Source organism: Bubalus kerabau, chromosome 4 (assembly GCF_029407905.1).
Source record: "Bubalus kerabau isolate K-KA32 ecotype Philippines breed swamp buffalo chromosome 4, PCC_UOA_SB_1v2, whole genome shotgun sequence".
Classification (NCBI taxonomy): Eukaryota; Metazoa; Chordata; class Mammalia; order Artiodactyla; family Bovidae; genus Bubalus; species Bubalus kerabau.
In genome coordinates, this window is record NC_073627.1 from 121,463,719 (window position 1) to 121,479,410 (window position 15,692).

The 15,692-nt window shown below is 36.4% G+C and overlaps 1 long non-coding RNA gene across 1 annotated transcript in view; it reads left to right on the forward strand.

Moving 5' to 3' along the window:
- The window catches only part of LOC129650180 (uncharacterized), a 138,697-nt gene that overhangs the window by 102,161 nt on the left and 20,844 nt on the right, over positions 1 to 15,692 (forward strand). The window lies entirely within an intron of this gene.

Below are 15,692 nucleotides of genomic sequence, written 5' to 3' on the forward strand. Positions count from 1 at the left end.
CTTAGTGCATTACGTTTCACATTCTGTTTTCCCACGTGCAACACAGATGCCTCATTCTGTTGGATTCCTGCATATGGGTCAGGAATGAGTTATTCTTTGGTGAGTAAATGAAAGAAGAAAGATAGAACCGACAGCACTGAGCAGAGATAGCTTGTGTCTGTTGGCCCCAGTGGCCTTCTTAGGATATCATTTCAGAACTTTGGCGAGAGCAGTGGAAAAAATAAATGAAAACATGAGTGAGAGTTTGAGTCATTCTTCTAAATAAATAATTGTTCCCATTCCTTCTCCAAACCAATATGTCAGCATAAAGTCTCCCTTGACCCAGGAACAAAGAATTATATTAGTGATCAGTAAATGCATCACACTCAGAAGAAAAATAAATGACATAATGTACCAGAGAGAACAAAAGTCATCTGAGAATTGGGTGGGAGGTTGGTCAAGGGACTGCCTGATTACATATGGCCGACATCTCATTCCATGGGTGATTCACACTCTCTACTGGTGTCAGTGCTAGAAGGCTTTTATTAGTTAACATATTTCAGAGCTCAGTGTAGGAATAAGCCAAGATGTTGTTCTATAGTGCAGGTCCTGAATGAATTCTGAAATGCTTGTTTAATACTATTTAATGAAGAGTGAAATCAAAGAAAAATATGCAGTGCTCTTCCTTTTTTATTTTTTAATAAGTTGAGAAAGGAAAAGCTGAACCATGTACTTTAGTGGCTCTAGACTTGGGGGTGGAAGGTGGGGGGAGCTGTTGATTCTGAATCATAAAGCAAAACTTCCAGGTGGCTATGTTTTAAGGAACTGTGATTTATACTGTCTGTGTTTGGACAGGAATACCTCTCCTGCCAAGAAAACGTGAAGAGGGGTTTATGTGTGGTATTATTTAGGCTGTGGAGACAAGAGAGTACATTAAAAATAATTTATTTCTTTGGCTGCATCAGGTCTCAGTTGTGGCATGCAGGATCTTTGTTGCATCATGTGGGATCTTTTGTTGGGGTGCACAGACTCTCTAGTTGTGGTGTGTTGGCTCCGTAGTTATGGCGTGCATGCTTAGTTGCTCCATGGCATGTGGGGCCTTAGTTCCCCAACCAGGGATCGAACTGACATCCCCTGCATTGCAGGGTGAATTCTTAACTGCTGGACCACCAGAGAAGTCCCAAGAGTGTAGTTGTTGAGTGTGCAGCACTGAGACTTGCCTGTGATGATGCACTGAGCTCTGCTAGTTAGTATGCCATCCTGGATCACTTGCTTAAGTTCTCTGAGTTTCTTTGTCATTAAAATGGGTATATTAATTCATAGAATTGTTGTAAGGATTATATAATCTAATAGAATATCTGGAATAGTCATAGTTTCTGGCACAAAAAGCACTCACTTATTTTTAATGACAAAAATTATCATCTTGTGACTTTTTACTGATAGAAATTATCATAGTTGGGACCTCCTTGCTCAGAGATGTCATCCAGACAGAACATAGGCAGTTTGGAAGTGACTACTAGTGCCCATCAGATTTTTGCCCCCCAAAACCTCTTTTTCCATGTGCTTTCTCCTTCATTTCTTGCCTATGCCCTGTGCCCAGGTCTAGCACCATTGTAACTCCAACTGTGAATCTTTGCTAAAGTCTTAAATCTCTCAGGGCCTCAGTTTACTCATTTGTAAAATTTACTCAGTGCTCATTCTATATTAACAAATTAAAAATAGGCTTACATCTTATGTTGCCCCGAGTCTAACCCAATTTTGTCTTTTAAAAAAGTAACAAGTTGGCAGTCTCTGATGTGAAAGAATACCATCAAAGAGTCACTCTACTTCCCTAGACCACACCTCAGCCTGAAGGCTGGGAAAGGGGTTCCGAGGACTGTCCTGTGCAAAGGCATTTTCAATGTATTTCATGCTATCAATGAGGTATGCAGTGCACACCTGCCTCTTAGGATTATTTCTCAGGTTACAGGGAAGCTCAGAAAATTGCTATTTCTTGACCTAAAAGAAGGTTAAAACACTTTCAGTGGAAATCGATTCACTTTAAGGTATTTAGCACTGTTCATATTTTGTACAAGTCTCTATGACAGGGTTGGTTTCAATTGGCACTTTTTGCTGCAGTTGTAGGAAGACTATCACAGAGAGAGTGGAATCTGAATGAGTGTTTAACAAGATGGGCTATTTCCTTTGTTTCACTTCCAAGATAGAAAGGGTACATGCCCCAGACCCCCAGACTGGCTGGAGATCCTGTGAACTTTATACACGTCTGCTCCATAAGATGTGGCAAAGTGATTTCTGGAAAAATAAAATTAATTTTTCCTGCTGCCTTTATTTTTCCTTTGCTAGAGGAATTTATGTTACATGTGGTCAAATAGCATTATGTACAATGAAGGAAATGAAGCGTGAGGGAATCATTCAATAAAAAATGATAAATCATAAAAGATCATTTAGAGAAAAATGCTGTTAGCAAGAGTTTGAGAAGTTTAAAGATCTTTTTTCATAGGTTTTTAGGAAGTGCTATCACAGGAAATTGCACCATTTATACAGTTGTTCTTCTCTTCCTTGAAAAGATAGTGTGATACATTTCAAATGGAATTAAATAAGAAATGAGGCAGTCTGTCAGTCACCACCTGAGACTGGTTGGGGGAAATTGCTTTCTGAGGAGACAAAGTATGGTCATAGTCATGACCAACAACTCAGAAAACAAAACCCCAATTATGAGAGTGATTTCAATGATTAATATGTGACCAGCAAGGAATAAAGAATGCCAGGATAAGATAAACCAAGGGATGAGGATGTCGATAAATGGGAAGCTTCACGCACTTCTGTGGTGCAGCTATTTTGAAGAACAATTTGGCGATATTGAGAGAAATTGAATATGTACATATTGTACATACTCCCAGTAATTGCAGTCAAGTGTGTACCTGAGAAAATACCTTGCTCAGGCATACAGTGTTAACAGGTACATACTGCCCAGGCAGGAGGATGTTATTGATGGCATTGTTTGAAGTAGCAAAGAGATGAAAACAAACTAGAAATGAATAAAAAGAAAGAATATGTATAAAATGTAAAATATTCTCATGAGGGTCTATTCCATAGGATTCCAAAGACTTACTATACATATATTAATGTGAATGTTGTTATTCAGTCGCTGTCATGTGTCTGACATAATAGATCAATATATTAACAATAAGTTGAATGACTTATAGCTCAATGCTGTTTAAGTAAATGAATGAAAATTATGCAACCCTACCGTATAGCACAAGGAACGCTGCTCAATGTTATGTGGCAGCCTGGGTGGGCGCGGAGTTTGGGGGAGAATGGATGCATATATATGTGCGGCTGAGTCACTCTGACCTGTACTTGAAACTATCATAACATTGTTAAATGGTTATACTCTAGAATAAAATTAAAAGTTTTTAAAAATAATTATACTAAACATTGTTAGACATGATACATTGATATGCATATACCCAAAAAATAAAGTTTGTGGGAGGTAGATCCCACAAACATGCAAATGGCTGACTTTGAGGGGGAGAATATGAAGTAAAACATAAAAAGAGGACATATTTGAATCAATGATAATATATTAATGACATAATGTTGCTATAAAGAGGTAGAAATCAAACTTGCATCAGTATCAACATATAAAGGATAGTTGTTAATCTACATATATATATAAATACATAAAAGATATTTGTCATCAATCTCTCCCACCATGCTGCTGCTGCTGCTAAGTCGCTTCAGTCATGTCGGATTCTGTGCAACCCCATAGATGGCAGCCCACCAGGCTCCTCCGTCCCCACCATATATGTTTATAAATACACACATATGTATAATGATACTGAGTTAGAGTGTGGTAGTGTTACAGCTGTAAGGGAAAATCAAAAGTGTTGGAATGATTAATCCCCAAATTAAGAGAAAAGTTTGCAAAGAATGCCAGAAAAATAGATTGCATGCATCAGTCAAACCCTGGTATCTTGAAGAAACAGAATGAAAAGTGATAAGATAAAATGAAGTGATTCAGAGAAATTAGATCTTTGAAAAAAAGTTTTTTCCAGGAATATAAAATTAAAAACACTTAATTAAAAAAAAAAAATCAGGCTGATATTGACTCTACCATTTGCATTTCCTGAGCAGTTAAAGAAACAGAGAATATTTGACTTGGAGAAGCCAAGACTTAAGAGAAATGAGATACCACTTATGTTAATGAAAGAATTGAATTACTTTTTTTGTTGTTTCATAAGATACAATTAGGAAAATTAGTAAATAATAGAAAAGATTAAATAATAGTAAGATAAAAATATCTACCTTTTCTAATGCAATGGATTGGAAGCTGTGGACTGTAATGTCTCTAATTAATTGCTTAATGCCTGCCAGAGTTGTTGGTGATCTTCACCAGAGACAGAGTGTGGCTAGAACGGCCCAATAAAATCTTCCACTTTCAATGGTCTATGACTATACAAACTAAATTGTGCCCATTTTAGAAGTTACTGAACATGATGTAGCTTTTTGGTCATATTAAATTCTTTATTAATATATTGAAAGATGAATTTTTAAATTGAGAAATGTTAAAGTCTCAACAATCTTATTCATTCAGAGATCTTGTTATACAACTTTTCTTTTTTCCTTGTAGTTACGGATGAATTGTCTTTACAATAGTTACCCAAATAACTCAGATATTTAGAGAAAAACTGTACTGCTAATACCAACAGAAATTCTATCCCCTGTGATCACTCACACTAGAAAAACAAATGACATCCTTTTCTAACCTTAAGTATTTAATTAAAAATATATTTTTCTATTATCAATTCAGAGTAGAAATGTTGCTCTCTCCTTTAAGGAAAGGTCCAAACTACAACTCAAACATCATTTTTAAGGAGTTATAGAATAGTTTACTAACCTGCAAGGCAAAGAGAAATGAGAAAGAATTCTTTGTACTTCAGGAAAATTAGACATGTGATCTGAGTTCCAAAGGAAGCATCTTAAAGCTTGTATGTAGTCTGAGACAATTCCCAAATGACAAGGAAGGAGGAGCTGAAGTTATAAAAGAGAGAGCAGATTTGAGAGTATTAATTTTAAAGGAACCACAAGATGGAAAAATCCAGCATCGCAATTGCTAACTCAAAAATAAGTCACCATTCCTAAATGCCTCATCACACCTTTATGTATCTTCAAATAGTGATTGTCCTTGATTTATGGCATCCCCCTCCATTGGCTGGGACAAAGATATTAGCATTATTGAGACATTTCTCAATTGCCTTAGCTCTCACTCTGCCATTAGCCTTTATCTTTGTCCTGGCGCTTGAAAGGCTACACTATGTATTGGGTTGGCTGCAAAGTTAATTCCGTTTTAAATAAAAATAAAAGACTCCCTGTTGATTATTCAATACAGCTCTTGGTGAAAATGAATTATTGGTGAAAATGAATATTCACCAAGAGCTGTATTGAATAATGAACAAACCTTTTGGCCAACTCAACAGCTACCTTCCTGTTTTGATCAGGTCTTTAAAAGGAGATGGCCTCAAACACCAAAGTCACAGTGTTAAAGAACCAAGATGTTCCCATTGATGGCACAAGTTCCTGACTGTGACTTCCCGCAGAAGGATGATCAGAGCCTGAAGAAGGTGTATCAGGAGGCTGAGTGAATTGTTTGTCAAGAAATATGTTATCTGTGTAGATCACAGAATTGTCTGGATGTAAACATTAAAACACGTGAGTTGTACATTTGAAATATGTACATATATTTATGCACACATATTATTTATACATATGAAATTGGTCTAATAAATAAGCTTCTGTGGGGTAGGATAACTTACAGATTATAATGAAGTGGACACCCTTGGTATGGGATGCTTGTCTCCCATTCCTGATGCCACCTTTTCTCTGTGTAACTCTCCTGACTTTCCTCTACTATTTACTCCCTCTAACCTAGGGAAGGTATAATGATTTCCCAAATTGATAACATTTGGAAGAAAAAGTCAAATTTTCTTGGCCCAGCTCCCCCTTTTATTTCTAATGGTCACATCTGGTTATAAAGGTCAAGAACCCTTCTGGGCCCCTTTCATCAGTAGTCTTCCCAGATCCAGAATTGCTGTCAAACAGGGTGGGAATGTCCATTCAATTCTAAAGTTCAGTATTTGGAAACTCATGTGTCTTCAAATTGTTATGGAGAAGATTCTTGAGAGTCCCTCAGACAGCAGGGATATAAAACCAGTCAATTCTAAAGGAAATCAACTCTGAATATGCATTGGAAGGACTGACACTGAAGCTGAAGCTCCAGTTCTTTGGCCACCAAGAGCAAAGAGCCAACTCCCTGGAAAAGACCCTGATGCTGGGAAAGATTGAAGGCAAAAGGAAAAGAGGGTGGCAGAGGATGAGATGGATAGATAGCATCACCAACTCAGTGGACTTGAATTTCAACAAACTCTGGAAGATAGTGAAGGACAGGGGAGTCTGATATGCTGCAGCCCACAGGGTCACAAAGAGCCAGACAACAACTGAGTGACTTTCATGATGGTCTTAGTTGCTCCACAGCATGTGGGATCTTCCCAGATCAGGGATTGAACCCATGTCTCCTGCATTGGCAGGTGGATTCTTTACCACACCACCTGCCCTGTTATGGTGGTCTTAATGTGGTAGTTGTATAGTTTTGTTTTGTGGTGGTTTTATTTTGCATTACCTAAGGACTAAAGGACTTTCACAATTTTCCACTTATGTGCACGTCTTTGTTGTTGAAGTGTCTGTTAAAACCTCTGCTTTTGTTGTTGTTGTGTAGTTTGTCTTCTTATCATTACCCTTAACAGGTTTTTAAACATATATGTTCTGCATACAAACCCTTTGCCATATGTACATTTTGAAAATATTAACTGCCAGTCATTGGCTTGATTTTTGTTTCCTAAAACATTCAAAGAAAATAAGGTTATAGTTTGATCAAGGCCAATTTATCAGTGTTTTCATGATTTATGCTTTTTATATCTTATCTAAGAAATCTTTGCATTATAAAAAATTTCAGAGCCTTTTGTCTTTTTGTTCTAAAGATTTTATTTTTTCTTTTATATTTAGGTCTATGATGTATTTTAAATTATTAATATTTTTGTATACTGTGCAAAATAAGCAGAGAAGACAATGGCACCCCACTCCAGTACTCCTGCCTGGAAAATCCCGTGGATGGAGAAGCCTGGAAGGCTGCAGTCCATGGGGTCGCTGAGGGTTGGACACGACTGAGCGACTTCACTTTCACTTTTCACTTTCATGCATTGGAGAAGAAAATGGCAATCCACTCCAGTGCTCTTGCCTGGAGAATCCCAGGGATGGGGGAGCCTGGTGGGCTGCCGTGTACGCGCTCTCACAGAGTCGGACACTACTGAAGTGACTTAGCAGCAGCAGTGCAAAATAAGTATCTTTGTTTTTGTTGTTGTATGTGTTTTTTTTAATGCATGATTGTTCCAGTGTCTTTTGTTGATAGAAGTTATCTTTTTACTACTGGATTACTTTGGTGCTTTTGTTGAATATTAGTTGTATGTATTTATATATATATATATATATATAAATACAAATGTGTGTGTATCTGTTCCTGACTCTATTCTGTTCCATTGCTGCATATATGTGTGTGTGTGTGTGTGTGTGTGTATAATTTTGTTCTTTTTTTAGTTGCATTTATTTTTTATTGATTGATGATTGCTTTACAATATTGGTTTGATTTCTGCCATACATACACATGAATTAGCCATAGGTGTACATATGTCCTCTCCCTCCCGAACCTCTCTCTCATCTCCCAAATTTAGTTCTTTTAAAAATTATTTTGCTTATTCTAGATTCTTTGCATTTATATAAGAATTTTAAAATCACAATGTCAGTTTCTACAATACAGCCAGCTGGAACTTTGGGATTGCGTTGCATCTGTATATCAATTTGGGGACAACAGACATTTTAACAATATTAAGACTTCTGATATAAGAATATGGTATAGCTCTCCATTTATTTTAGTTTTCTTTAATTTCTTTCAGCAATATTTTATAGTTTTTAGTGAATAAAACTTACATGTATTTTTAAATATATCTCAAAATATTCTGTACTTTTGTTATAATGGTAGTATATGACTTATGAAGGTGTCTGTTAATTTAAATTTTTAATTATTCATTGCTGGTAGGAAAATGCAGTTTATTTTTGTATACTGTAAATTTTATGTTATTGGTTGCTGGATAATGTTGTATTCCTTCGGAGACTATTGGGTTTTGCTTTAGTACATAGCTAAATTAATTTGAACCAGTTAGATGTTTTTGAAAGCTGTTTTCAAGCTTTGTTAGCGTGATCTTAAATGACCTTTAGTCTAGTGTTTTTAATCTCTACAACTAAGATGATACTTTTCTGAGGGGTCTATCAGTGCTTCATGTATCACAGTGTCTTTCAGTTCTAGCTGGTTCAAGAGTGAACTGCTTCTGGGCTCATATGAGCTCTGGACATTGTTCTTCCTACTGCTTTCCCATCGTTCTTACTCTGGCATCAGGTAAGTTTCTCTCCCTTGTTCACAGATCAGTAGCAGTTATCTAGGGCTTCAAGGGGAACTTGCTCTCTGTACAGTTTTCTCATTTCTGAGACACTGACTCACAAATTCTAGCCACCTCTGTTTCCTCAACTCATTGAGAACCCTAGGCTCCTTTGGATTCCCACTCTGTACTGTGGTCAGAAACACTCTTCAGTCAGTAAGGTGGTATAATCTTTGGGCTCATCTTATTCATCTTCCTTTTCTCAGGGATTGCTGTCCTGAGTTGGCTAGGTCCAATGCCTGAAAACAGTTATTTAATGTAATTTATTCAGTTTTCTAGTTGTTTACTGTGGGAGGGAAATTGCTGCAGCTGTTTATCTTTCATGGGTGGAAGCAGAAATCAATATATGTTTGACCTTTTATATATGCTGGAGAGAAGACATTCATGGATTTTGCACAGAAAGCAGCAATAGGAAACTCATGGTGGCTTATTCTAGAAGGACTGACACCAATCTCCACATAGTTTCTGCTTACCCTCTTTCTTATAGGTAGGTGAAAAAACAACTTTTTCCTAATTTAACTAGTCAATGTTTACTATACATCCTTTGAGCCTTCCTCAAAGAAGAGAGATAAATCTCAGTATGTCAGACAATAGCATCTGTACTCTATAGAAGAGAGCAAAGAACTAGATAAACTTTAGAATTACATTCACTGTGCATGCTCAAAACACAATTATCATAGTTATTAGTGATCAGAGACATATTTTTATTCTTAAGTCTTTATTCAGGCATGATGCTGGATGATTAACTTCAAAGATAATTTCACAGAAGTGCAATTGGACAAATTTAAGGACACATTTTATCTATAGCCCTATATACAATCATGGCTTTAGCAAGTATCCATCCCAAGGAGTTCAACTGAAGGAAAACTATTTCTGAAACCAAGAAAAGGAGGACATCCTACAAGAAGAAGACTTATTGTGACTTAATAAACTTACAAGGCTGAACATGATTTATATCTGAGTGTCTTCACAGTTTTGTTTGCCTCTAACTATGTTGTGGAAATAAACATAGCAAATACTATTCTGTTCCATCACTGACATTATCAAAGTCATAAGTTGGTGGCAGTGTATGTGTGAAATGTGACTGGTTTAAGCATGGTTTGATGCAAAGGGCACTCAGAGCCTGGCTTTGCATACTGGTTCAGTCACTACTCATCTGAGCGACAGTAGACAAATGGCATTCTCTCTATACCTCAGGTTCTTTATGTGCAGATTGACTTCGTTGGACAAGACCAACAGTTTGCAAAGGCTCAAAGGATGGAAGTGGTTCAAGTCATTAAGGCTGATAATGGGTTCCTTTAAATAGGGCAGGTTAAGGCTGACCATGTCTATGTTCACAGAGCAGTTAGTTGCAATGAAGTATTCTCACATCTTAGTTCATTATTAGGCTCAAAGCCTTTAGTCACTACCTATGTAATCTCTGAGGAGTGCTTTATCTACATCCCTTAAGCTTTGGTATATTGTGCAGTCATTTTCTTTCATCTCAGAATGTTTTCTAATTGCCCTTGTAATTTATTGACCTATTTGGTTCGTTAGGAGTCCATTGTTTAATTTCCATTTCTTTGTGAATAGCCTAAATCCTTCTGCTATTGATTTCTTATTTAGTTTCATTGTAAAAGTGAAAGTGTTAGTCATTCAGTCGTGTCCAACTCTTTATGACCCTATGGACTGTAGCCCACCAGGCTTCTCTGTCCATGGAATTCTCCAGGCAAGAATACTGGAGTTGATTGCCATTCCCTTCTCCAAGGGATCTTCCCCACCTAGGGAATCAAACCTGGGTCTCCTGCATTGCAGGCAGAGTCTTTACTGCCTGAGCCACCAGGGAAGTATACTTTCAATCTTTTATATATGTTAAGCCTTTTTTGTTATACAAACTAACATATGGCCAATCTTTGAGAATGTTCTGCTGCTGCTGCTAAGTCGCTTCAGTCGTGTCCGACTCTGCGACCCCATAGACGGCAGCCCACCAGGCTCCCCCATCCCTGGGATTCTCCAGGCAAGAACACTGGAGTGGGTTGCCATTTCCTTCTCCAATGCATGGAAGTGAAAAGTGAAAGTGAAGTCGCTCAGTCCTGTCTGACTCTTTGTGACCCCATGGACTGCAGCCTACCAGACTCCTCCACCCATGGGATTTTCCAGGCAAGAGTACTGGAGTGGGTTGCCATTGCCTTCTCCATTAAGAATGTTCTAGGCATGGTTGAAAAGATTGTATATCCTGTTGTTGGGGTTCCATTATATATTACTCATAATATCGAGTAATATGTTATATATTAATAATAAAATTGCTACTAATCTGCAACTTGAATTTTTATAGAATCATTTTTATGTTTTAAGACAATTTTTAATGCAGTTGGTGGGTTACAGCAAATTGAGAGGAAGATAGAGATTTCCCATGTACCCACACAGGCATAGACAGCCTCCCCCATTATCAACATCATTCACCAAAATGGCACCTTTTTTTAAAACCAAGGATGGACCTATAATGACACATCATAATCACCCAAAGTCCATAGTTTATAGTTCACTCTTGGTTTAGTACATTCTATGGGTTTGGACATCTATATAGTAACATATACCCATCATGATGTTATCGTCTAGAGTATTTTCACCACCCTAAAGAGCCTCCGTCCTGTGCCTATTTACCTCACCCTATCTTGACAACTGATAATCTTTGAAGTGTCACCATAGTTTTTCCTTCTCCAGAATATCTTATAGTTAAAATCATGCAGTATGTAGTATTTTCATATTGTTGTTGTTGTTCAGTCACTCAGTCGTGTCTGACTCTTTGAGACCCCACGGACTGCAGCACACCAGGTATCCCTGTCCTTCATAATCTCCTGGAGTGTGCTCAGGCTCATCTCCATCAAGTCGGTGATGCCATCCAACCATCTCATCCTCTGTCATCCCCGTCTCCTCCTGTGTTCAATCTTTCCCAGCATCAGGGTCTCTTCTAATGCGTTGGCTCTTCACATCAGGTGGCCAAAGTATTGAAGCTTCAGCTTCATCATCAGTTCTTCCAATGAGTATTCAGGTTTGATTTCCTTGTTTGATCACTTTGCAATCCAAGGGACCCTCAAGAGTCTTCTCCAACACCACAGTTCAAACATTTTCATGTTGGCTTCTTTCAATTAGTAATAAGAATTTAAAATTCCTCCATAAACATTTCCTGGTTTCATTGCTCATTTCCTTTTAGTGTCAAATACTATTTCATTGTCTGGATATATCACGGTTTGTTTATTTACCTATTGAATACTATCTTGGTTGCTTCTAAGTTTCAACAATTATGAATAAAGCTGCTATAAACATCCATGTATAGGTTTTTGTGTGGACATAAATTTTAAACCCTTTTGAATAAATGCCATGGTGCATGATTGCTGGGTCATATGATAAGAGTATATTTACTCTTATAAGAAACGGCCAGTGTATCTTCCACAGTTGCTACATCATTTTGCATTTCCACTAGCAGTGTATAGGAGTTTCTGTTATTCCATATCCTTTCCAGCGTTTGGGGTTTTCATTGTCCAAATGTTGCCCATTCTGGTGGCTGTGCAGTGGTATCTCATTGTTTTAATTTTCATTTCCCTGTTGACATATGATGTGAAGAATCTTTTAAAGTGTTTATTTGCCATCTATACATCTTATCTGAAGTGTTTTTAAGGCATTTTACTCATTTTTAAATGGGTTATTGTTTTCTTATTGTTGATTTTTAAAAGTTTTGGTAGATTTTGGGTAATAGTCCTTTATCAGATATGTCTTTTGCAAATATTTTCTCCTAGTCTGGGGCTGTCTTTTCATTCTCTTGATATTGTCTCTCACAGAGCAGAAGCTTTTAATTTGAATGAAGTTCAGCTTTATCAAAATTTTCTTTCATTGATAATGTCTTTGGTATTTAATAAAAAAAAATCACCATACTCAAGGTCATCTAGGTTTCCTCCTTTGTTATCTTTTAGGAGTTTTATACTTTTGTTTTTCACATTAAAGTCTGTAATTCATTTCCAGTTAATGTTTGTGAAGGGTGTAAGATTTTTATCTGGACCTTTTTTTTTTTTTTTTAACATGTATATATCCAGTTCTAATACCATTTGTTGAAGAGACTATGACTATCCCATTGTATTATCTTTGCTCCTTTGTCAGAGATCAATAACTCTATTTGCAGGAGTCCATTTCTAAGATCTTTCTTCCATTGACCTATTTGTCTGTTATTTTGCCAATACCACACTTGCTTAGTTACTATATTTGAATAGTAAGTCTTGAAGTTGAGTAGCATCAGTCCTCCAGCTTGGTTCTTCTTTGACATTGTATTGACTCTTCTTGATGGAAGAAGAGTTGCTTCTTCCTATAAACTTTAAAATCAGTTTGTTGTTGTTCATGAATTAACTTTCTAGGATTTTCATTGGAAATGAGCTGAATTGATAGACCAAGTTGGGAAGAAGTGATGTCTTGACATTATTGAGTCTTCTTGTTCATGAATATGAACTATTTCACCATTTATTTAGTTCTTTGATTTTATTCATCAGAGTTTTGTAGCTTACCTCCTATGGATCTTGTACATATTTTGTTAGATTCATAACTAAATATTTTTTGTATGATAGCAAGAATGGCATTGTGTTTTTGATTTGAAGTTCTACTTACTCATTTGTGACATATCAGAAAGCAATTGATTTTTGTCCTGCTGTAATCACTTATTAGTTCTGTGAGTTCATTTGTTGATTTATTCAGATTGTCTACAAAGATAATCATATCATTTGTGAACAGAGACAGTTTTCTGTCTTCCTTCTCACTCTGTATAGCTTTTATTTCCTTTCCTTGCCTTATTGTGCTAGCAAGGACTATCAGTTTGATTTTGAAAAGGAGTTGTGGGAGGGGCCATCATTGCCTTTACCATATTTTAGTGGAAAGAAAAACTTTGAATTTCTCATCATAAAGTATGATGTTAGCTGTAAGATTTTGTGGATAGTCTTTAGCAAGTTGAGAAAGTTCCCCTCTATGCCTAGCTTATTATTTTAAGATTTTTATCATCAATGGATGTAGGGTTTTGTCAAAAACTTTTTCTGTATCTTTTGATACAACCCTGTGACTTTTTTAGTCTGTTGATGTAATAATTATGTTATATGTTAATTTATTTCTGAACATTAAATCAGCCTTACATACTTGGTCATGGTATACAAAGTAAATTTTTAACCTAAATTTGCGTATTTTTTGGATACCACAAAAAATTAGAAATGACTATGAAAGTTTATGTTTTAAAAGATCATGTGAATGGGAGTTGTGAATTAAAAAGCTCAGGAAACACCAGACCAGTCTCTGAATCTTCATATGGGCATATATTTATGGCCAGTTTTTGGCCTAGTAGAAAATTAGCCTTTGTCAAGAAGGAGAAAGGAAGATGAACAATAAACAAAATTGTAGTCATTTTTGCTGTCTTAGAAAAACCAAGATATAAAACTATTCATTTGCAGACATTCTCCCAATTCCTTTTCATGCAGATATTTGCATTTGACATTTATACTTATATGAAATATTTTTATCTATTATTTTTGAATGTGATGGTGGTTTTCTTAAACACAAGTTCTGCTGTCAAGAGCAAATTACGTATTCCTGCTTCGAGCTAAATTTAGAATGATATCTAATATGTGTGTACTATAGGACTGAAAAGGAACAAGCAAACCAGGGATAAGAAACTCTAGCAGTGGGTTTACTTCTGCTGCACATAATACTATGACTCTAAGCAATTAATTAAACTGCTCTGTGACTTAGTTTCCTATTTTGTTGAATTGGGAAAATACCACCTGGTATGTCAGGGAGATTGATGACTTTTTCATCTAGATCTCCCTATACTACATGTTGAAAGTTTCATGATGGATTTTCAAGGCAAAAAATATTTTCTCATTCCATGCTTTATTTTTCATGTGTTCACTATTTTTTCCCTTAGTTTTCAACTCTTCTCTATTTTGTACAAGCATTCTATTTTAGTATTAATAATGCATATATGATATCCTTTAAAGCCAATGGAAGTTCAGGAGTCAGAGCAAGAGAATGAAGAGAGGGAAGAAGAAATTTAGTTCCACATATTTTCCTCAGGAAATGATATTATTTTAAATAAAAAAATTATTTTAGATAAAAAATTTTAAAAATTATTCTTTCAACTAAAATTTTTTTTAAATAAAAATATTCTTTCAAAAAATTAAAAATTATTCTTTTAAATTAAAAAAACATATTCTTTTAAATTTGTTTCTCTTATAAACCCAGATGAGTTTTAGGAGAAACTGGGAAGAAGAAAAATTTGTCTTTGATAACTTCCTTTTCATCTTTTCTCTATTTTCTTCCCCAAATCTGATACTACTTCTCATATATTGTAACATAGTTGGTGCTTTGCTGCCCTAGGACCAGCACTGTGTTCACTGATAAATTCATTTATCTATTCATGAAGTATTTATTGTGTATCTACTAGGTGGTTGGCTTATATTAGGCTCCTCATTGGAAAAGACTCTGATGCTGGGAGGGATTGGGGGCAGGAGGAGAAGGGAACAACAGAGGATGAGATGGCTGGATGGCATCACTGACTCGATGGACATGAGTTTGGGTGAACTCTGGGAGTTGGTGATGGACAAGGAGGCCTGGCGTGCTGTGATTCATGAGGTCGCAAAGAGTTGGACACAACTGAGTGATTGAACTGAACTGAACTGAAGATCTTATAGCAAATAAAACAAACAAGTCTTTATTTCAAGACATTATATTTTCTGGGAGAATATAGATATTAAACACATATATATTATGTCAGGCATTGCTCAGCAATGAAATTGATGAAGCAGAATAAGGAAGTTGGAGAATAGAAGCAGTGGTGTGGGATGTCATTTTATGCAGGGTTGTCAGAAAAGGCTTCTCTGATAGGTGATGTTAGAGAGGACATGCATGTGGAAAGAATATTCCAGGCAGAAGGAGCAGCAGGTGGAAAACCTGAGCCAGTTGGAAGCTTGACATGTACAAGAACCAGCAAAGAATCTGGTATGACTGGAGCAGAGTGAGAGAAGAAAAAAGAGTGGAAGTTGAGGCAGAGAATTAATAAGTGGTCAAATAATGGGGAGTGTGCAGGTGGAGGCCATTGTATGAACTTTGGCTCTTTTACTGACTGGTGGGAAGCCTTTGGAGAGTTGAGCAGTGTGGTGA